This window comes from Gymnoscopelus braueri (genome assembly GCF_963280865.1).
Source record: "Gymnoscopelus braueri genome assembly, chromosome: 9".
NCBI classification, from domain to species: domain Eukaryota; kingdom Metazoa; phylum Chordata; class Actinopteri; order Myctophiformes; family Myctophidae; genus Gymnoscopelus; species Gymnoscopelus braueri.
In genome coordinates, this window is record NC_137610.1 from 30,438,571 (window position 1) to 30,447,855 (window position 9,285).

The window sequence follows — 9,285 nt, forward strand, 5'->3', positions numbered from 1 at the left end:
AGCAGCAGCAGCAGGCACGGGCACGACCAGACTACAATAAATGAATAAATAAATAAATAACCAGCCTGTGTGCTTTATTTATAACTACAGCAGCATGGTGCAACAGCAACTCTTCGACTGCAGGAAGCGCAGCCTTACAAGACCTAGCAGGAACAGACTCATTTAGCCTGCTGCATATTTAATCACATGAGAGATAAAACAAAGAGGGAAGGATGAGTTGGAAAGGAGGGAGGGTCAAAAAGGGAGAAAAAGGTTCTCAACCTTTTCAGACCGCGACCCCCCCAAAATAATCATATGTGAACTAGGGACCCCCCCAGTACCCTATACTATTATACTGTATGTTGGTTTGTTTACTGTTGAGTGAGAAAACAATGTTGGACATTAAAGCAAATCATCTGGGGACCCCCCTAATAAATCATCTGGGGACCCCCATAATAAATCGACCCACAAGTTGAGAACCACTGGCGCAACGTTTCTCAACATCGAGTGCGGGGACCAAAAAGGGTCCAAATGGACCCTTGTGGGTCTGTAATTCTAAGTGTGTACAAATGGATAGAGTTAAATAAACACTGAGGATTTACAGGGTAGATTAAAAAAAAACATTACATTTAGTTTGACTCAGTTCCACAGATAAATATTGTGAAAATAGCATTATTTTACAATTTGGCCAATGTTTGACCAGTTTTTATAGTCTAGTTTGTTAATTACCTTTGATTTTTAGGTATTAAAAAGGCCTTAAAAGTCCTTAAAATGTCACTGGACCCCCCCCCCCCCCCTGTCATCTGGACGACCCCCCCCCCCCAATCATGTGGGGATCGACACACAGATTGAGAAGCACTGGCCTAATGCATAATAAGGAGCTAGGCTTAGCCTGCTGGCTGATCAATTTAATGGGGATTCCTATCAGCCACTATACTGGGGATCCTTGAAATTATAAAGGTTGAGAATCACTGAATTTGATCTATACTGGAACCCAATGTAGACTGTGAAATCCCCAGTCCCTATAGTGTACAAATGGAACCAGGTGGAGGTCCATTTAGTTCTATGTGTACACTCTCAGAGTTCCATTTAGAACACTGATGGTCCCTGGAACCGACATTGAGAACCAATGAGTTCATAACAAATAAAATAACATACTGTAATATGTCTTTCTCTTGATTTTCCTGACACTTTTACTGCTTTAAATTAAAGCCTATAGTAGTTGCCCTCTACACCAAATATCTTTGACAACAATCTAAGCTCAGCCATGCGTTGCTGTGAGCTTGAGGATCTGGTATTTTCGCCGAATATTCACACAGGGAAGCAAGGTTTCATGTGGATAAATGCCGTTCAGGATGGACTGCCACTGCCAGTCATTCTCTTCTTGTCTTGTTTATCCTCTCTACTTTGATAGGAAAATATACACGCATTATACAGATAATACACGCACATCCAACAGCAATTTCAACGGGTGAAAAGAAATAGTACAACAACAAAAAAAGAATAGAATATCCGAACACTGTTCTTATTGCTCCCAAAGTGAGTTTTTATGAGTACATTTTGCCCTGAGTGGTCTTCATCAGGTACATGATGTACCTGACGAAGACTGTACAATAAAACAAACATTCACTTTGGGAGCAGTAACAACAGTGTGCAGATGTTGTATTCTTTCCTTCTTTTTGTTGTGAACATTCTCGTCTGCTGTCAAGCTACCGGTGGAATGGAATGGAACTGATTTGGATCTTCAGTTGATGAAGAAAAAGGTCATAAGCAGTGGAAGGTGATGACAGTGATGAGGTTGACTATGGTGACTACTGTATGATGATGGTGATGTGGTGACGATGAGGGTGACTAATACTATAGAGCATCGCAGTTCCCGCCCACTTCCTGGTTTTTCGTGGTGCCGGAAGGAAAAGCTCAATGCATTTTTCCCATTGACATTTCCAAAAATATTTATATCAATTAATTTAAGCCTCGAATCAAGCCATCCAGGGTCCTGGTGAATCATGACCATAAAACGTTTGATTCTGTGAAAAAACTTTTTTGAAAACGGCAAAACAGAGGGTATTTATTAAATATAGTATATCATATCATTAAATATAAAATAAAAAAAATCACAGAAAAAAACGTGTTATGGTCATGATTCACCAGGACCCTGGATGGCTTGATTCGAGGCTTAAATTAATTGATATAAATATTTTTGGAAATGTCAATGGGAAAAATGCATTGAGCTTTTCCTTCCGGCACCACGAAAAACCAGGAAGTGGGCGGGAACTGCGATGCTCTATAGTGATGTGGGTGATGATGCTGATGAGGGTGATGGTGATGAAGGGGATGATAGTGATGATGGAGACTATGGTGATGAGGATGATGATGCTTATGAGGGTGATGATGATGGTGGTGGTGGTGATGAAGAAGAGGGTGATAGTGATGATATAGACTAAGGTGATGATGGTCATGTGGGTAACTATGGTGATGATAGGGCTGTGACATCGGTGTTGAAACACCTGCATTTTTTATGCTGTTTCCGTTTTTATTTTGGTCTTTTTATAGCTGCCCTCTGGTTGTGTGGATAGAGTCTAGGAGGGCCATTTTTGACGATAGATGAAGGGCAGCTTTGTGATAACATTGTCCCTGAGCACAGTTGACATTTTGTGGGAAGTACAGATATCTGTGAGAAGCATACAATGATATCTGCACCCCGGATTTCTGGAGCTGATAGGAGGTACAGATTTACAGATATACACTGATATGAAGCCGGCTTCGATGTGAAATCTGAGCGTACTGTACTGTGCTGAGGGAAATTGTCACTGTATCTGAGTCACTGTGACATGAAGATCACAAAGAGATGCTCCAAACATATTAGATTCTCATATGGGGTTTAACATCTTCTGGGGTCAATTTTCAAATACACTTTTTGAGTATGGCTGTGAGTGGCCAAACATTGTCACATTGTTTGTAGGTGGGCCACGACACTCTGTTGTGCAATCTTTGTGCGAAGGTACAAATGGATAAATGAATACTGAGGTTTTTACTGTGTAGTATTCTATGTGACAAACCTGCCAATCCAAACGGTCTGGCACCTAAACAGGGTAATATAAAACGTCCTCTGAGGCCCAGCTTAACTTACTGTATGGACAAATCCTTGAATACTTTGCCAGTCTTTAAAAATGTATCGTCCATATTGTAATGAGATTTAGATAAAAGCTGCTGTCAAATTGCATAATGTAGGATGTCAGCCAAGAATGAAATTGGATCTCATAATGTATTTATGAAATATCATTCTATAAACCGAACATCAGATTGATCCTTTAATAAGCACAGAACAAACAGCTCTTCCAGTATTATTGCCTATGATTTTTACAGTGATAATTAGAACACACTAACACAAACATAGACAAAAAGACAAACAGATCATTTCATTCTAAGGAGAACAAGCAAACCCATTATTCGTTCTTTCTTTCTTTCATTCATTCATACTTTTTTCTTTTCCCCTTAATCTATCTATCCATCATTTATTTCTCTTACTCTTTTTCCTGCCATGTGTCCATCCATCCATTCATACCACCAGTGCACAGTAGCTCACTGTAGTATTGAGCTCCACGCTACCTGACTCACTGGGCAGTTCGCATACCATCAAAACAGATCCAGCGATGATGCTATTGCCATGGCTCTCCACACATGGATGACAAAAAGCTGAAGGACAAATATGTACGTATGCTGTGCGTGGACAACAGCTCAGCATTCAACACCTTTGATCCGGCAAAGCTTGGCACAAAGCTCCGAGACCTAGAGCTTCACCCACGCATGTGCGACTGGATACAAGACTTCCTGTCAACCCGACATCAGGTGGTGAGAATGGGCAGGGCAGCATCACATCTGACCCCCTGACCCTGAGCACTGGAGCAACCCAGGGATGTGTGCTAAGCCCTCTCCTCTACTCCCTGTACACGCATGACTGCACAGACACACATGACTCCAACACCATCATCGTACGCGGACCACACGGCAGTCATAGGCGAGTTCAAGTTCCTCGGAATGCACATCGAGGAGGAGCTCAAATGGGACACACAGACACACACCATGCACATGAGGAGTGGTGCGATCGGGAGAGCGCATAATGGAAGGCAAGTTTCCCACGCTCCAGGAACTGTACAAGAAGAGGTGTGTATTCAAAGCCCAGCACATCATCAAGGACAGGCACCACCCCAGCCACAAACTGTTCATACCTCTACAACGACTGCGGCCGGGCAAGGAGGCTTCCACCCGGCTACCGTTAGACTGCTGAACAAGGTATGATAACCGTCTGTCGTCAGGCTGTACTTGGACTTTTGCTCTTCCTCATGGACCTACCTGTGGATTATATCAGTGACAGTTACTTTATGTGGATTATGCGGTCGGAGTCTCACTGTACATTCATTAAATTCTCTGGAATGTAATTTGGCAAAAATGTTAAATTTACTTTGGATATGAATTGTTAATCCTTCAGTACAGTAGGACATCATAATGATGACTTTGAAAAGTATGAATATTTTACAAATTGAAACTTTCCTGCATTTATATTCCCTGTTGAGGCCACACACACACACACACACACACACACACACACACACACACACACACACACACACACACACACACACACACACACACACACACACACACACACACACACACACACACACACACAAACACACACTTTATATAGGCTGATGGGTTAAGTTTCGGGTCTATTTTTGTGGTTCATAGTGATTGGATCTCATATGCAGCCTGCTTTTAACCGAGAGCTTCTGGGAACTCTAGTGCAGCAATACTGCACACAGGCACAGCATATACAGTAGTGCAATCCCACTCTGCCATACTGTTTGACTGTACCCTATTGTACATAAGAGCATTTACCTGGTTGAGGAGTTTGGAGTTTGTGAGGGTGGAGGCCAGAGGCACTTTGTACATTCCCATGATCTTCATATATGCAGGAAAACAGACACGCCCAGAAACCAAAGAACTGTGCAGTAACTTTGCCCAGCTGTAACAAATAAACTCTCCACTAGTTGCACCAGGGTATACAAAGAACACACTGTGTCAGTTCTGAATTTTAAAACGATGAAACCACAAAACCACAAGAAACAACCATGCAGCATGATGGCTGCCACACTCACAAAGGCAAAGAGAGCAAGCAAGCAAGTAAGCCGGAGGCTGCACATGGTGAAAGGAAAACTAGCTGCATTAAAAATCATTCAGCCATAAGTTTGCAATACACACAAGAAATCTGCATAATGGACAGTCACAAAATCGGGTGTGTCACTACTAGGAGAATACACAAACACAGTAGGCATCCATGTGTACAGTCATACAAAGTGGCCAAAAAACATATTATGCAGGCTATTTGAAAACATATTTTGATCCTGATGCATATATACATGAACATGACCAATTGGCTATTGCGTACGTAGCAAGCTTGCACCCATTTTGGGTACCAACTCACAGTTTAAGAAACAGTTTCATATGCACATGATTTTAATTAAACCCAGCTCTGCTTTGCCATTATTCAGTGGAGGGTTAACATTTTCATATTAATTGATTCAGATATTCCTCTGTTCATCCTTCCCTCCATCTATTCCTCACTCCAGGGAGGTGACAGTATTAATTTGATCTCAGCTCTAATTCTCTACTCTCAGGCTGTCAGTCCATTTGTGTCTTCCTGTCTGGTCTCTGCACTCTCCCTGTTTGCATCCTACCTGACGGGTCGCTCCTACCAGGTGATGCTGAGAGGGTCTGTGTCAGAACCACACAGGCTCACAACTGGGGTTCCCCAAGGCTCGGTTCTGGGTCCTCTTCTTTTCTCTCTCTACACTACATCTCTGGGTGCTGTCATCCACTCCCATGGCTTTTCCTACCACTGCTATGCCGATGACACCCAGCTAATCCTCTCATTCCCCCCCTCTGATACCCAGGTGGAGGCACGCATTGCTGCTTGTCTGGCTGACATCTCGGAGTGGATGTCGACAAACCACCTGAAGCTCAACCTGGACAAGACCGAGCTGATGTTCCTCCCGGGGAAGGGCTGTCCGCACCGAGACATGGCCATCACCATTGATAATGCTGTGGTGACCTCAACTCGGACTGCAAAGAATCTGGGTGTGACCCTGGACGATCAACTGACGTTCTCGGCAAACATCGCATCAGTGACGAGGTCCTGCAGATTCCTGCTCTACAACATCAGGAGGATTCGCCCCTTCCTCACGGAGAAGGCAGCCCAGGTGCTCATCCAGGCTCTCGTCATCTCCCGCCTGGACTACTGCAACTCCCTCCTTGCTGGTGCTCCGGCATCTGCCATCAAACCTCTGGAGCTTGTTCAGAAAGCTGCGGCTCGTCTGGTGTTCAACCGCCCCAAGTTCTCCCACACAACCATCCTTCTCCGCTCTCTACACTGGCTCCCCGTAGCGGCTCGCATCCAGTTCAAAACCCTGGTGCTAGCCTATAGGGCAGTGAAAGGAACAGCTCCTTCCTACCTCCGGGCTATGGTCGATGCCTACACCCCTGCCCGACCACTTCGGTCTGCCACCTCGGGGCGACTGATTGCCTCGTCACTCAAGGGTCCTTCTGGCCGATCCACACGGTCAACTTCCCACTGATGTTAGGACAGCAGAGTCACTGCCCATATTTCGCCGCAGGCTGAAAACTCACCTCTTCAGGAAACACTACCCTTCCTCTCTGCCTGACCTACTTGTTGTTAACTAGTTGTACGAACGCTTGTTTTCTATTTCTGTATTGTTTATTGGATTATTGGATTGTTTATTGGATCTTGTTTAGTCGATATACTTATTTGTTTTAGCTCATGCTCATTTGATTTTATTCTATTTATCGTTGGGAGTCAAAAATATCTAAAAAATATAAAAACTCGCCATATACTGCCCCCCATATACCGCCCCTAACACCAACATAGTTGAATAGCACTTTGAATAGTACTGTACCTATATTGCACATTGAATGCATTAGCACTTTTTTTACCAATGCTGTTTTTTCCTCATTGTAATGCAGCTTTCTCTCTCCTTTTGTGACAAGCACCATGAGTTACGGAGAACAGTATTTTGCTCCCATGTATGCTGAGTGTGTATTACTGTATTATGGAAGTGACAATAAAACTGATTCTGATTCTGATATAGGGCTTTTAATATAGCGAGGGTTTCAGCACTCAGTAATCATTTTCTGTCTCGGTCTCTCTCTCTCGCTCTTTGACACACACACACACACACACACACACACACACACACACACACACACACACACACACACACACACACACACACACACACACACACACACACACACACACACACACACACACACACACACACACACACACACACAAACCTATTTCCTTTTTTCTCACCTCTTTCACTTCTGTTATTCTCTTCACCCAGCCTCTCGCTGTCTCCCCTCTCTCATTTTGTCCATCTCCCCAGGAACAGACGTCCACCTCAGAGCAACACAGACCAAGGAGTGAGAATTACTACCTGACACCTCTACTTAGCGCCACCATCCATCCATCCATCTCTTCATCCAGCTTGACATTCATGTCTCCACACTCTCTCCTTTCATTTGGAACATCACAGCCTTTTCTCTGTTCATTTTCCCATCTTAACAATAAAAAAGGAATACATATTCAAAGCATTTTGAATGAGAATTGGGGCTTGCAGTGCTTGGAGTCCAATAATGCCCCACCTCCCCTGCTCAGGAGGCGTTCACACACTTTAGCTTTACAGCAATTCTCCTGGCCTGTGTAAGATTGGATTTGGGTTTGGGTTTTTTCCAACAAACATTTATACGTTTTAATTCATTCTGCGAAGATTAATGTATCGGTATCCAGTGGAAAGGTGGTTGTTGCTGATAAAGGCACTCAGATATCCTGCACTCAGTTTACTTACTCCAGGTACTAAATTGAAGTTAGAACGGAGCAAATGTTAAACAAGATCACAGCATCACAGATGTTTAGGGTTTTGATCCTGCAAGCAGATAGTATTTCAGTTGCTATAGAGATCCTCCATATTCCGTTGATGAGCCCCACCGCAATCCCCCAGCCAGCCTATAGCTCTTACACGCTTCCTGGAATCCTTGCATCACATAACTGTTGACCGTGTGTGTGTGTGTGTGTGTGTGTGTGTGTGTGTGTGTGTGTGTGTGTGTGTGTGTGTGTGTGTGTGTGTGTGTGTGTGTGTGTGTGTGTGTGTGTGTGTGTGCGTGCGTGCGTGTGTGTGTACATTTCCTCAAATCTTTCTTGTGCAACAATTACCACAGACTATGCTTGCTCACGGATTGACAGCTGCGTAGGAGGAAGGAAGGAAGACAGACAGACAGACAGACAGACAGACAGACAGACAGACAGACAGACAGACAGACAGACAGACAGACAGACAGACAGACAGAACAGACAGGACAGACAGACAGACAGACAGACAGACAGACAGACAGACAGACAGACAGACAGACAGACAGACAGACAAGACAGACAGACAGACAGACAGACAGACAGACAGACAGACAGACAGACAGACAGACATGAATACTAATAATTAGGAAAATGTAGATCATAATATAATAGTGTCTGCATCTCTAATAGGTGTTATTACAGAGCAAGATATAGGCTAATCTTTCTGGGTATAACGGTACCATTATAACGGTACCCACCACCAGGCCAACGCCACTGGGAACATTGAGCTAGAGAGAGAGAAAGAGAGGAGGGAGAGAGAGAACGAGAAAGAAGAGAGAGAGAGAGAGAGAGAGAGAGAGAGAGAGAGAGAGAGAGAGAGGAGAGAGAGAGAGAGAGAGAGAGAGGAAGAGAGAAGAGAAAGAGAAGAGAGAGAGAGAGAGAGGAGAGGGAGAGAGAGAGGAGAGAGAGAGAGAGAGAGAGAGAGAGGGAGGGGAGAGAGAGAGGGGGAGAGAGAGAGAGAAAGAGAGAGAGGGAGGGGGGAGAAAGAGAGGGGAGAGAGAGATAGAGAGAGAGGGAGGGGAGAGAAAGAGAGAGCATGGGAGGGAGAGAGAGAGAGAGAGAGAGAGAGAGAGAGAGAGAGAGAGAGAGAGAGAGAGAGAGAGAGAGAGGGAGGGAGAGAGAGTGAAAGAGAGAGTGAAAGAAAGAGAGAGTAAGGGGGAGAGAAAGGGAGAGAGGAAGGGAGAGAGAGAGAAAGAAAGAAAGAAAGAGGGAGAGAGTAAAGGAGAGAGAGAGCGTGTGAGAAAGAGAGAGAGAGAGAGAAGAGAGAAAAAAAGAGAGAGAGAAAAAAAAAGAGAGAGAGCCAGAGAGCATGCGCC